At 42.5% G+C, this 14,966-nt stretch overlaps 1 protein-coding gene across 4 annotated transcripts in view; it reads right to left on the minus strand.

Annotated features, from left to right (window-relative positions):
• BCL2L13 (BCL2 like 13) overlaps window positions 1-14,966 on the minus strand; it is a 425,050-nt gene that overhangs the window by 348,601 nt on the left and 61,483 nt on the right. The window lies entirely within an intron of this gene.

Genomic DNA, 14,966 nt, shown 5'->3' on the forward strand with positions numbered 1-14,966 from the left:
GGATTAATATATAGCTACAGATATCCTTAGAAGGAAAAAAATAAGACGTGTGTATACCAATATAATAGCAATATATGAGGATTAACTGAATAGATCTAGAAGATCCTCATATAGCTGTGAATACGGTAATGCGGGAAAACAACCAGATACCAACATATAGTTGTTTATAGAAGTGGAAACAATAAGATGTGTTGGCACTAGCTTAGGAGTCTATGATGAGTAAGGGCATAGATATGAAGAGTATTGGATTACAAGTTTGTAATGAACCAGGGTTGTTCATAGAAAATAAAAATTAGAACTATGGACACATATTGCCAATCGATACAGTAGAGCTTGGATCCTACTGATAATAGAAACTGCACAGGAGATGGTGATTGTAGAGAGACAAGAATTAGAGACACTGGAACAGGCATTGAAAGATATGTCAGCATTAGAGGATGCCAAAAAGAGATTAGATGAACTGAGCCATGAAGTTGATGGATATAGAGAATATTTGATAAATAAAAAAACCATCAAATTAAAAAAGGATATCAATAAATTCAATTTAGAATTAGTGTATCCATACACTCGTAAAGATTATTTTGAGCAACCTAGACAACAAAGATCAGAAAGAACGTATGAGCAAAGACCTGTATATTCACGAGGGGGAAGGAAAGGAGTGACCTTCTCAGACACATCTGGATCAAGCAGTGAGGAGGACACTCACCCCATTAGTGAAAACGCAGGACCATCTTACAAGGGGCCGTATAATGATGATTTTTTAGATCAACGCCCAAGGAGGGGGCAAAGAGCAAATCAAAATTCAAACCAGAATCAGGGCAGAGGCCAATACCAACGTCCTCAACCCCAGGAATATCTCAATACAAGGAACAAGAAATATTGGAGATAGAGAATACGGGTGATAAAACATTTCCCATAATAAATGTATCTACACGGACATTGACGCAAACAGAGATAGAAGTTTTAGAGAAGGGACTCACATTTGCCCCTACAGCCAGGGTGAATAAATTTACTTTAGAGAAGGATTTAAAAGCCTTTTTTCGCAAGATCAGATTAGCAAAATTCTTTGAGGGGAAAGATTATAGTGGCCCAGAAAATGTGTCAGGGCTAAGAGAGAAATCGACATTTACCCCCATGATTTCGCAAGTCTGTAAAATAGTAGAGATATTTGAACACGTGGTAGAGAGCAAGATTAAACAAATCATTAGAGAGGCACGGCCAGATGTGAATAATATGACCCATGAACAAAGAATTGCAATGGGGATATTGAGAAATTATTTAAATTTGACAATAAAACCTGCAGATAAAGGTGGGGGACTGGTTGTGCTAGACACGGGGGACTACAATAGAAGGATGCCAACATTGTTGGAAATAAAAGAACATTATATGAGAGTTCCCCATAGTAAGCTAGAGCAATTGGAGAATGAGGTAAATACAACCCTCTGTAAAGCATTAGAAAACGATTGGATTTGTATGGGTGAATTTAAATTTTTATATAATCGGAATGCCATCACCCCGGCGATATATGGATTGCCAAAAATCCATAAGGATATATCAAACCCGCCCATGAGGCCGATAGTGAGTTGCATTGGATCAAGGTTAGAACCACTTAGTCAATATGTTGACACATTTTTAAAACCATTAGTTCAAAAACAAAGGTCATATGTACGTGATTCGGCCCATATAATCTCTATGATCGAAGGAGTCCTGTTTAATGATCAGATGCATATATTGGTGACCCTCGACATAGAGGCGTTATATACTAACATACCTCAAGGCGACACTATAAAGGTGATTAGAGATACATTAGATGAGAATGACCTGAGGGGTGCCAATAAAGAAATTGTTATGGATTGTATCACCTTAGTGTTGAAAAACAACATGTTTTATTTCTGGATGATCTCTTCCTTCAGTGTAAAGAGACCAGCATGGGAGCAACCTGTGCGCCCAGCCTGGCATGCCTGTACGTGGGGAACTTTGAGGAACGGCATGTGTTCAATGAGGCGGCGCCCTTCTAGGAGAACATCTTGATGTGGCGCCGCTTCATGATGATATTTTTTTATCTGGGAGGGTGAGGAATCAATTCTGAAACAGTTTCTAGAGTGGTTGAATCTGGGCGATCCAAATTTAAGGTTTACCGCATCGTATAATAGCAATGCTGTGAACTTCTTGGATATCACTATTAAGAACGTAGAGGGAGCGCTTGCTGTAGAGTTATGTACTAAACCTACAGACAAGAACATGTTACTCCACTATAAAAGAGTTATCATCCTCGAACACAAAGAGACAACATACCATTTGGACAGTTTCTCAGATTACGAAGAAACTGTTCAAATCTTGAGGACTTTTATAAGCATTCTGAGAACTTAAAGAAGAAACTGTCTGACAGAGGCTACCCTAAGAAACTCATTAGACACTCATTCAAAAGAGCCCGTTTCTATAATCGAGATAGTATGCTAAACCCAGATATAAGTGAAAAGCAAAAGAAAAAAGAAGCCACTAGTAACAAGTTAGTATTTGTGAGTCAGTATTCTAATATAACCAATAGGCTGAAAAATGTTATTAATTCAAGTTGGAATATTTTAAATGAGGGCGAAGAAGTGAAATTACCTAGACCTCTATTTGCGTTGAAACGGAATGACAATATACGCAAAAACCTAGTACAAACATATAGAAATGCAAACGCAGGTAGACAAAGCACCCTAACTGGTAGTATAGCCTTAGGAAACAACAAATGCAGCAATTGCTCAATATGTGACAACTGTATAGTAACAAAAAGCTTCACTTATAATGGATACACGATTAAATCAAAAAGTCTGAATAATTGCAGGAGTAGCAACGTGGTGTATATCTTACGCTGTCCGTGCAATCTGGCCTATGTTGGGGAAACCGGCCGTGAATTAAGATCCCGATTGATAGAACATAGATCGGCTTTTAAAACCGGTAAACAGAATGCCCCTCTAGTTGAACACTATAGAGATGTAAAACATGGATACTCGGAATTTGAATGGTTCATAGCAGAAAAGATAACTACAGGTAGAAGAGGTGGTAACCCTGAAAAAAAGAGAAAGAACAGAGAGCAGTGGTAAATTTCAACATTAGATACGATAGAGAGAGGATTGAACACTAAGGAAGATTGGATGCGAATTGTAACCTAAAATAACATTGGTCAAAAATCTATGCAACAAAAACAGTAAAGAGAGAAGTTATGGTATATATAAAAAACGAGGAAATAGTGCCTACACTGTAGAGAATGTTATGTTTACACATCTCGAATACCCAAGATAAAACTTTAGAGAAGGATTTAAAAGCCTTTTTTCGCAAGATCAGATTAGCAAAATTCTTTGAGGGGAAAGATTATAGTGGCCCAGAAATGTGTCAGGGCTAAGAGAGAAATCGACATTTACCCCCATGATTTCGCAAGTCTGTAAAAAAGTAGAGATATTTGAACACGTGGTAGAGAGCAAGGTTAAACAAATCATTAGAGAGGCACGGCCAGATGTGAATAATATGACCCATGAACAAAGAATTGCAATGGGGATATTGAGAAATTATTTAAGTTTGACAATAAAACCTGCAGATAAAGGTGGGGGACTGGTTGTGCTAGACACGGGGGACTACAAAAACCGGTAAACAGAATGCCCCTCTAGTTGAACACTATAGAGATGTAAAACATGGATACTCGGAATTTGAATGGTTCATAGCAGAAAAAATAACTACAGGTAGAAGAGGTGGTAACCCTGAAAAAAAGAGAAAGAACAGAGAGCAGTGGTAAATTTCAACATTAGATACGATAGAGAGAGGATTGAACACTAAGGAAGATTGGATGCGAATTGTAACCTAAAATAACATTGGTCAAAAATCTATGCAACAAAACAGTAAAGAGAGAAGTTAGGGTATATATAAAAAACGAGGAAATAGTGCCTACACTGAATGTTATGTTTACACTTATCTCGAATACCCAAGATAAAACTGGGGTCGTGACTATGACAATAGGAATAAAAAAGGATTCTATTAAAAAGAACAAAATAATTGATACATTATATCTAGGGATTAATATATAGCTACAGATATCCTTAGAAGGAAAAAATAAGACATGTGTATACCAATATAATAGCAATATATGAGGATTAACTGAATAGATCTAGAAGATTCTCATATAGCTGTGAATACGGTAATGCGGGAAAACAACCAGATACCAACATATAGTTGTTTATAGAAGTGGAAACAATAAGATGTGTTGGCACTAGCTTAGGAGTCTATGGTGAGTAAGGGCATAGATCTGAAGAGACCATATATAGGTGTAATTATGGCAACGTTTGGAAAATACCCAAAATACCAGGATATAAATATCGGGTCTCTATATAACGATAAGGACGCGGTAAGTTAATTCGCAACTAAAAATGATCGGAATTAAAGATGATGGCAATGTACCACAACAATGAAGATAGTGATGTTAATATTCAGCTAAAACATTTGAGCAGGATACAAATAACAATTTATATGGGGATGATAAATGTAACAGCCTGTAGATAGACATTAGGCAATAAAGTTTTATCTCAGTTTTTCAAAAAAAAAAGCGGAAATAAGCTAGTCCGTCCTTGAAGTTGCCACAATTAGACGTCAGTAGAGGGAGACGCATTAGCGATGTGACGTAAGACTTAACAAACTTAAATAGAGGTGGCGCGTATATGAGAACCGACTGTGATGAACGCCAATGGAATGCTTGGGTCGTCGGAATAAGAGGTGAGATGTGAACTTTATTGCGGTAGGGACTTATTGAGAATAAGGCTAAGACTTATGAGCTTTAAGGGCAGAACGCTGTTAACTGATCAAGCGTAGCACGGTATGTTAATACATTCGGGGCTGAAACAAGGCACGTAACGAGTAAATATGTGGTAAAACTGTATACGAAACACCAATCTAGTTGCTGAGGTGCGATAGAATAGTAATGAGAATACTATTATCAAGGAGATGATGTTCGGGTAGGCACACGACCCCCAGCAGAATGTACTTGTCCCAAGTGCGATTACATTCGCAAAACGACGTATAGAGGATTGGTTTTAGGATTAAAATAGGCATTGGAAACATCGAAGGGAGACAAAGGAGATGCGTTCAAAGTCGTAAAATATAGAGATTTGTCTTCATTTGTCAAATAAGTATATGGCAAATAAATAAGAAATTATATAATATATATACACGTCTTACAGCCACGAACGAGGCATCTGACTGGGAGATAAAATTGAGAGTCACCAGTAAAATCGTTGTTTTAACCAGAAAAGAGTGGTTAACCTGAGACACTGTGGAACTGATACTGCGCATTGAATGGGGATATAGGTAAGAGGGTCTGGAGTAAATACTGATGAATATAAGGTGCAGTATATATGCTCCATAGATGTTGACTAATTAAATAAAAACGGACAATTATATTGCTTTGTAGATTGAATAAGAAAAACTAGATCCATAAAGAATTCCCCATAGAGACTGGAAAGGTAAACAACGTTGATGTATAAGACTTTTTTGATAAAAGCTCATGATGATGAAAGAATGCGATAGTAATAGAAGTGATATATGTCCTCTATTTTAGAAAAATTAAGGAAAACTGTCCTAATATTCTTGATGACCAGTGGGAGAAGTCACAAAACTAATCTCCGAGTACAGGTCTGCACCGGTGAGTGCAAAGAATAATTAAATGTGATTCAATTACAAGATTGTGAGCAAGTATGATTGATTGAAGTGTTGGTGGGGCACAGTAGGGATTGAAGCATTTATGGATTATAAATGTTATAAGCATAGTATAGAAGATTATGTTGAATAAATGGATAAATAAGCTCGCTGTAAAGAACTACTAAGAGGGTGGTATATAGAGATACAGAATGATGCAGTATAGAACTGATACAGCCGGATGTATATGCTTATTTGTTTATTGTCTTATTTGTTTATTAGGTCTGACATGTAACAGATGGTTTTAACTATATGAAATAAGGTGAATAAACTCAATGTCCTGAAGAAGGTGGTCCCAATAAAATACACCACCGAAACGCGTTGACGCATAATTAAGTGTTGTTAAATTGGGCAAGAGTCAGTAGCAAATTAGACAGGAAAAACTATACTCGTGCTATATGCTGGCTACAAATCAAGCCTGATTAACACAGGAATGACAGTGTATTGTCTTTATATTGTCTCCTTTTTACTTTATATGTATGTTTTTATATTATTTTTATATTTCATACAATAACTGTGTATTATAAATGTATTTGTGAAATTGCTCAAGGTCATTTGATTGAACAAACAGAAGAATAAATCTATATGATTTTATTATCTATAAGTGCTTCACTTGTGTCCAATTTAAAAATTGTGTGTATGAATGATAAAATGATAGTGTGAGAAATTGAATCTGCCCGTTATTCAAAGGAAAAATCTTTTTCTTAACTTTATGGTTTCGGGTGCTCCATTCCTTTGGATACAAGAGCCCCCTCTACTTGTTATTCAAGGCTATACAACCTTCTGCCAGGCCATAGCACCGATTCTTATCAGACTCTTCAATTCATTCACGGAAACATGGACCCTACCCCCCCCCACCATGCTGGAAGCCTCGATCTCTGTGATCCTCGAACCTCGGAAGGACAGGCGCACCGGTCTCTATCCCATCCCTATCGCACTCATGAATATAGATGTGAAACTCTTCATCGGCATCCAGGCCTGGTGGATTGAGAGCAGCCTGAGTTAATCCTCCACCAACAGTGAGGGAAGAATACAACAAGGATCCTACACCTAGTGGATAAGACAAAGTGCATGCGGCAAGAGGCAATGCTCCTGGCTATAGATACTGAGATAGCATTTAACAGAGTATATTGCCTCTATCTGGAGTCCACCTTAGCCCACTTCGATTTCAGAGCCAGGTTCAGAAATCGGGCGCTCGTCTGCCACAGCAATCCAAGAGCAATGGTACAGGTCAATGGCTCTACTCTCTGCTCTCTTCCCTATATGCAGCAGGATGTTAGGACGCCCCATTGGCCCCTCATTTACCCTATAGATGGAGCCCATGGCACAAAGAATCGGAAACAATCCCCGATCTCAGAGGTGCAGTTCGAAGGGGACGTACCGCCTTTAGGCGAATGATGTTCTGGTCATGCTGGAGGACCCACTGGGCTCAATGCAGACATTCCTGGATGAATTAGAGCGGGTGGGTGTCCGGTTTCCGCATTAACTTCCAGAGGTCAGAGGCCCTCAACTTGTCGCTCGCACCTGCCTTGCAGGAGCAACTTGCTGCTCAATACCCTTTTGTACTGAAAAATCCAAAGGCAACTATATAGATAAAGACTCACAATAAACAATTAAGCGACAAGCAAACATGAATTTATAAAATAAGAACCTCATTTATTTTTATGACAATTGATATAATAACTGCAAGTACATCCCTTAAACTGCATATTTCTATGGTTTAAAGACAAGCTCACTGTTATCTTAAAGTCGTCATACAAATCCACAGTCATACCTTCACACAATCAACCTACATGTAAATACAACCACTAACCCATACAAAATATACAACATAAATATTACATTGAATGCATCTCTGGATGTGAGAATCAACAATATAAGCCACTATCTTTTCCTAAAAATGATTGAATGTGTCTCAATAATCTGTTTTGAGATCATTATAAGTAATATTTATGCTGTATGTTTGGTACTGGTTAGTGGTTGTTCAGGAAACAAACACTTTTGTCTTTATGTACTTACACGTAGGTTGATTAATTGTGTGAAGGTATGACTGGTTTTGTATGAAGATTTTAAGATAACAGTAATATTGTGTTTAAACCCTAGAAATATGCAATTTAAGGGATGTAATTACAGATATATCAATTGTCATCAAAATAAATACGGTTCTAATATCATATATTCATGTTTGCTTGGCCCTTAATTGTTTATTGTAAGTCTTTAGCTGTATAGTTACTGGGGTATTTTTCAGTACAATACTTATCTCCCTGCCCTTGGAACTGCTAGCAATAGCAGGAAGTACTCGTCTGTACATTTGCCCAATACCCTTTAACATGGGCTGCTTCCTCGATAACGTACCTCGAAGTACAGATGGCTACTACAATCCACAACACTGTTCTTTACAACTAATGCAATTTATTATGCCAGGTCAAGACTGATCTCACCCAATGGAGGCACTACCGCCTCTCCTGGTCCTGAAGAATAGCAGCATTGAACAGGACGACTCTTCCCCAGGGCTCTATTCCTATTCCAGGCCCTTCCACTGACCGCGCCTGCGGGCATGCTCAAATCAAAGCAGACAGATCTCAACTGCTTAGTGTGGGAGGGCAACAACCCTCATGTGTACTGCAATCAGACTTGCAGCCCCGCGGCAGAGGACTGTTTAGGAGTCTGTAGCCTCTGGCATTACCAGCAAGCCGCCCAGCTGCACTTCTTGGCAGACTGGAGCCATCCAGAAACCAAAAAACACTGGTGCTTATTGATCATGCTGTAGCAGGTGAGTACCTCTGGAAAATGTCCTGGAAGCAGCGGAAACAGAACCTGAGGCCCACAATTCTCCCCGGTATCTAGTGCTACACTGGCAATCTGGGATAGAGTGGCCATTTGGAATGGATTGACTTCCTTCCCCTCACCGCTTACACCCATAGTGGGAAAGCCAGACTTTGCTCCTGGCCTACACCCCACAGCATTTTCGGAGTGGCAACAAGGCAGCTACAAGTCCATTGAACACTTATTTGATGCAGAAGGACCCATCCCTGTTGAGCATTGAAAACTGACAACAGGGTTCCTGAAAAGTAGCACCTGCGTGATCCCAACCAGACATAAGCAGGGGAGGACAAAGGGCATCACCCCCTTTGAGAAACTGCTCCTCCTTAAGGATGGAGTTAAGTACATCATATCAAATTATACGCCCTCCTGCTCCAACACCACACTGAGGAAAAGATCCCTGGCTAGAATAGGTGGGAACGAGAGCTAAGATGACCACTGACACAAAGAATTAGGGGGGGGGGGGCACATTTACCGCAGGAAGCACCGTGCGGTTTGTAACACAGCGAGCATGGAAACCGCCACCAAGATAGCAACTTGCTGTTATCTCGCCCGAGTTAGGCTCCACAGGGCAACTCCCTCGCAGTGAGGATTGCTGGAGGGGTTGTGGTGCCCCTGAAACATTCCTGCATCCAATGCTGATTTTTCTGAAACGTACGCAATACTGGGAAATAGTCCTGTCAAACAGACAGACCTATCTTGGCATGAACTCATGCGCTAACCAGTCTACATTATTTGGGACTTCCCGATCCTCATTCCTCTGAAATCCAGACGGGGTCAGCACGTCAGTCTGGTGCTTGGCAGAGCGTTCCAGGCAATGAGCTCCCACTGGGGCACAGACAAGGTACCTACGCACACAGCTCGTTTGCATAGGTTATGGCGCCTCCTGGGTATGGAAAAGAGAACTTTCGACAACCCATAAACTAGAGGCATACTGGAAGTTTTGGGCCCCGTACAGAACATTGCTCTCCGCAGAGTTTCGCAAATTGACATGCCCCAATCTCAGAGTGCTGCGCCTGACGGCCCAACCAGGTGAAGGACACACAGCGGACTCTGGCACCTCGGCGGGGACCAGTGGTTACCAAGGGTAGGGAATATTAGGTGTACGTTGTTAGATTGAGTGCAGGGGAAGAGGAAGGGTGGCGGAGGCTGTTGGGGCATGGTTTTGTTCACGTTCATAGCTATTGCTCAAAACCTTCTCAATGCATGGCTGACCCCCTGGGGGGGACGCCCATAATCACAGGCATACTGTTTGTATTATTCTTACTCTGTAAATGTAATAAAACAAATTTGCATATAAAAAAGGGGGCGCTGAACAAGAGTCGCTCTCGCATGACTGTTCGCATCAGTGTAGTCATGTTCTCTCGCCTGAACACATCTTTTCCAGTTCAGGCATGACCCAGTCAGGACAGAGAGGGTGCTGAAAACACTAACACTAGCTTTTCATGACCGAAGTGTTGGTTTCTTGGAGTGTACAGAAATCGGTCTTACTTAGGGGCAATAATAGGTAAAGGATGCAACCGAGGTGTTTACATGGACAGGCCTAATTACACTTACCCCCAGGACAACAGGCCTGTCTAGTGTGCATTGCATTCACGTACCTCTGCCACCTTCATATTGCACCACTGCTCCTCTCCGCTCCGCTAGCCGGGCCTTGGGGCAGGAGCTGCACTGGAGGTGGGATTCTTCTAGGCACAGGGGATGGAGGCTGATGGCTTAGAGTTCGCACATACATATGTACATACCTTTACACAAAAATGAATCACTATTTTAAAAATAAGCATTAGCAAAGCCAACAGGTTTCATCCCCACAAGACCGAGCGATTGGCTTTGCGAATGTTTGTTGTCAATTACACGTATCAAGACACTGCACGAGGGCCGGCAATCTTGAAATAGGATTTCTATTAAAGACCATTTAGGCACATGGGGAGGAGAAGAATGTGCGTGGCTGGGCTGCAATCTGCAGCTTCTGGGATCCCCGAGAAAATAAAGTAATTATATATATCAGGAGGGGGTGGGCAGGAAGCATTGGCAGTGGGGGCAGCGAAAACAGAGCACTAGAGGAAGTGAGGGCAAAAGAGGAAACTAGGACAAAAGAGGAAGAGGGCATGGAGACGCATGCACTTCCAGGGACTGCTCAAGATATAAAATAAATATGCAGGGGAAGGATACCCTTTCTCACATCAGAACACTCAGATCGAAATGCTTCTGGGTGAGAACAATTCTTGCCGGACAGGAATATGGAGGGAAAGAAAAAAATCACTGAACCCAGTGGATATAACCAAGACAGACAACAGACACAACAAAGCCACCTAATCAGGAGAAAGTGACGGACACAAAGCCCACTCTATTCATACGTTATGTATTGGAAACAATAGGGTTGCCTACAATAGCTATGGCTGTCTGCAGCCAAGACCGAAAAACTGGGATTTAAAAAGATTGTGAGAGGTGCACTAAAGATGAAAACTGACAAGCGCCTAAAAGTGCTAAAACATGTAGCGAAACGGCCAGTCTCCGGCCCTGGAGTTTTTCAGCTATAATTGTTGGTGGCACTTATCCCTGTACATAAATGCCTTACATTTGCCATCATGCTCCTTTCGTGAACCTGTTCGCTATTCCAAGAACACACAAACACACACCAATTATGTATTAGTGCATTCGTAGTGATTTGGCGAAAATTTGAAGCAGGCCGCCGTGTTCCAGTTTGTGGTGGTTTGATAACAAACCCCTAAGTGTTTTTCATTTAAAAAAGAGTTTATCCCCACATTACAAATACAACTCTTGCATAAAATAGGTTGAACAGACGAGTATAAACTATTAAAATAAGGCGATAGTTGCAGGACGGTATCCAAAAATCACAAATTAAACAGTGCATAAACAGCTCACCTCAGAGACACCGTTTGGACGCCATTGTTGTTAGCGTACTAGTAGCCTGCACTATTTAAATGCAGGACACGCAAGCGCGCAGCGCGCGCGCCGGCGGCAAGCCCGTCTGCGCCCGTCCGCGCCTCGGTCGCGCCTTGCGCCAGAAACGCTGCACAAAATTGCGCTGACAGACTATGCTATTCCAAAGATACCCTTCTCAAACTAGGGAACAGGTCACGGGAGGGACAGCGACAGGTATTGTCTTGTGGTTTAATCAACAGCAGGTCACTTATCAAACACCATCAAGATATTTACAACCTGCTGGAAGATTCAGACCTTGACTTGCTGTTCGTAACTGAGACTTGGATTCATGTAAACTCCTCAGTAGAACTCGGGCTAGCATGCCCCACTGGATATAAGATCATCCAGAAACCTCGTGTATCGGGGAGAGGGGGAGGAGTAGGGTTAATCTATAAGGAACAGTGGGACTGTGCTATACTACCGATTGAAGCCATAGCAGGCTATGAAATTATGGGCTTCTCTATACAGGAGGCTAAGGGGAGAGTGCTGTCGGGTATGGTTTGCTATAGACCTCCCGGTTTGGACGCTAACCATCAGGCACTATTGGACACTATTGTCGCCTTGGCTTCCACACACTCCAGAATGCTGCTCTTGGGAGACTTTAATCTTTGGGAAACAGGGAGCTCTGGAAATCACTTACAAGCCCTGAATTACACCTGTGAGAACTGTGGCCTCCACCAGCTTGTCCAACAATCTACACATGTAGGAGGCCACACACTTGATCTAGTCTTCGCCAAACCCTCTGAAACTGAAGTAATCAGTATTACTCCACTAAATTGGACTGACCACTATCTAATACAGTTCAGGATTAGCACACAAGAGGATAAACTGGCTGTGAACAGACAAGCCCACTTTAGGTGGGGAAGGGACTGGGCTAAACTCATCAAGAGAGGAGCATCCTCCTTTTTCCCACATTCTAACCTGTTTGACCCAAAAGCCACACCGGAAGAAAACTATACTAGATATAGTACATCCATCAACTTAGTACTGGAAGGCCACATACCTAAAAAAAAAACTGAGAATGCGTAGTACTCCTTCGGCCCCCTGGTTCAGTGAGGAGCTAAAAGCGTTACGCCTAGTACGCAGACAGACTGAAAGAAGCTGGCGCAGACAGTACCTGGAAGCAGATAGAATAGCCTTAAAAATTATACAACTCCAATATAAGGCAGCTATTAGGGAAGCTAAGGCGAAATTTTATGCCAATTCCATTCTGCAGGCACCCAATGGAACTAGGGCACTTTTCAACATCGTTAGAGACCTTAGTAACCCGGGCTGTCTGGCCAGTACTATCCAGCCATCACAAAACTTGTGCAACAAAATTGCTACTTTTTTTGTCGAGAAGGTCAACAATATCGTGGGTGGGTTCGATCAGAATGCTATAGAGCCCTCCACGATTAGCGTAGACACCAGGAGAGACACTACTTTGAGCCATTTTAACCCCCCTACGGAGGATTCTTTTCATGAGAGAGCGCGGGAGATATCATCAGGATCACCCTTGGACCCCCTTCCTCATAAGATCTGGAAGGAGCTCGGACCCGCCCTATTCTCAGATCTGTGGCAAATTTGTTGTCAATCCCTGAGTGAAGGTACCGTACCAAGCAGGTGGAAACAGGCAATGGTCACCCCACTATTGAAAAAACCCTCTCTTGATCCCTCATTGCCAGCTAATTTCCGCCCAATTTCCCTTTTGCCATTTCCAATTAAAATCTTGGAAAAATTAGTCAGCAAATCCCTGTCTAATTTTTTGGAAGAACATCTGATCTTGGACAGGGACCAGTTTGGCTTCCGGCACGGGACGGAAACTGCATTGATTACCGTTCTGGACAAACTTCGAATGCGTGCCGACAGTGGCTGCTCCTCTATGTTGGTACTGTTGGACATGTCGGCAGCATTCGACACGGTTAATCACTCCGTGCTGCTGGCAAGGTTAGAAGATATGGGGGTGACAGGTCGCGCCTTGGAATGGCTACGGTCATATTTGACGGATCGTCAACAGGCAGTGACCCTAACGCCTTTTGTATCCTCCTGGACCCCGGTTCGCCATGGAGTACCCCAGGGCTCAGCTATCAGCCCTATACTCTTTAATGCCTATCTGAGACCCCTGATCCCTCTAATAAAATCTTACGGGATTGAGGTGGTTAATTATGCTGATGACATCCAGCTAATGTTCTCCTTGGAGGGAGAGCATGCAGTGCCCATGAATTCTTTCCAGGCTTGCATGCGTAAAGTCTCAGACTGGCTGAGAGCCAATTCATTGCAGCTGAATGCCGGGAAAACGGAGTTACTGCACTGCTGCGCAGCTAGACTGCCTAAACATCTCTTGGGTGAGTTCCGGCTTTTGCCGGAAGACGCCCCGACACTGCCAGTAAAAACAGTCCGTAACCTGGGGGTTATGATGGATGAAGATCTCCAGCTGCAATCTCAGGCGAATAAGACCATAGGTACCTGTATTGCCTTATTAAGAGCTTTGCGTCAAATTCTCCCGCTCCTCCCTATTGAGACCAGATCTCTGGTGGTTCAGAGCGTGATCCTAAGCAGGCTGGACTACTGTAATTCACTGCTCCTGGGTGCCCCCCGGTACACTGTACAGGGACTGCAAAGAATACAGTCCGCCGCAGCCAAACTGGCCCTGGGAAGACAACGTGACTCCTCAACAACATTGGCACTGAGGGACCTTCATTGGCTCCCGATCAATAAAAGGATCGAGTTTAAATCATTGGTCATGGTGTATAGAGCCCTCCATAACATTGGTCCGCCTCCTCTGTGCGACAGATTCTCATGGTACGAACCAAAGAGACTTCTTCGGTCCACCAGCCAAAGTTTGGCAGTGGTCGCCAGAGTAAAACACACCAAGACGGGAGGCAGGGCCTTCAGTACGGCGGCAGCCCGCCTTTGGAATCAAATCCCCCAAGAACTACGCCAAGCCAAATCATTGCTGAATTTTAGAAAAAAAATCTTAAAACATGGCTCTTTGGCAGAGATTAGAGTGTAACATTCTTGGCACAACGGCGAACGTTCCTACTGTCTCAGGTTTTTTATAGTCTCTTAGCGCCAGGATACCCGTAGGGTGACAGAAAGCGCTATAGAAGAATTTTACACAATACAATACAGCTCACCACCCACCTCTCCATCCTCCAAAACAGAGCTACAGTGAAGTATAACAGCGTGGAGGAACAGTGGGGCGGGGCAGTGGGAGGGAACAAGAAAGGTCCATACATCAGCAACGAGGAAGTTTCTCGGGAGACAGATTAACCATCACATGACATCCTCCCATCCAGAAATGTTCAGCGTGGAAAAGTAGTAAAACCAGAATTTAGGATGGTCTGTCTTCAGAGCCTGTAGTCATTGCAGATAGTACCGTTTCCCACAACTCCTGTGAATGAATGGACGCTGGGAATCTACCTCGGGAGTCAAGAACTCTACAGTAAGTGGTAGCCCATCAATATCCAGCCTTCATTCAAAAAGACATGCAA

Source organism: Triturus cristatus, chromosome 4_1 (assembly GCF_964204655.1).
Source record: "Triturus cristatus chromosome 4_1, aTriCri1.1, whole genome shotgun sequence".
NCBI lineage: Eukaryota > Metazoa > Chordata > Amphibia > Caudata > Salamandridae > Triturus > Triturus cristatus.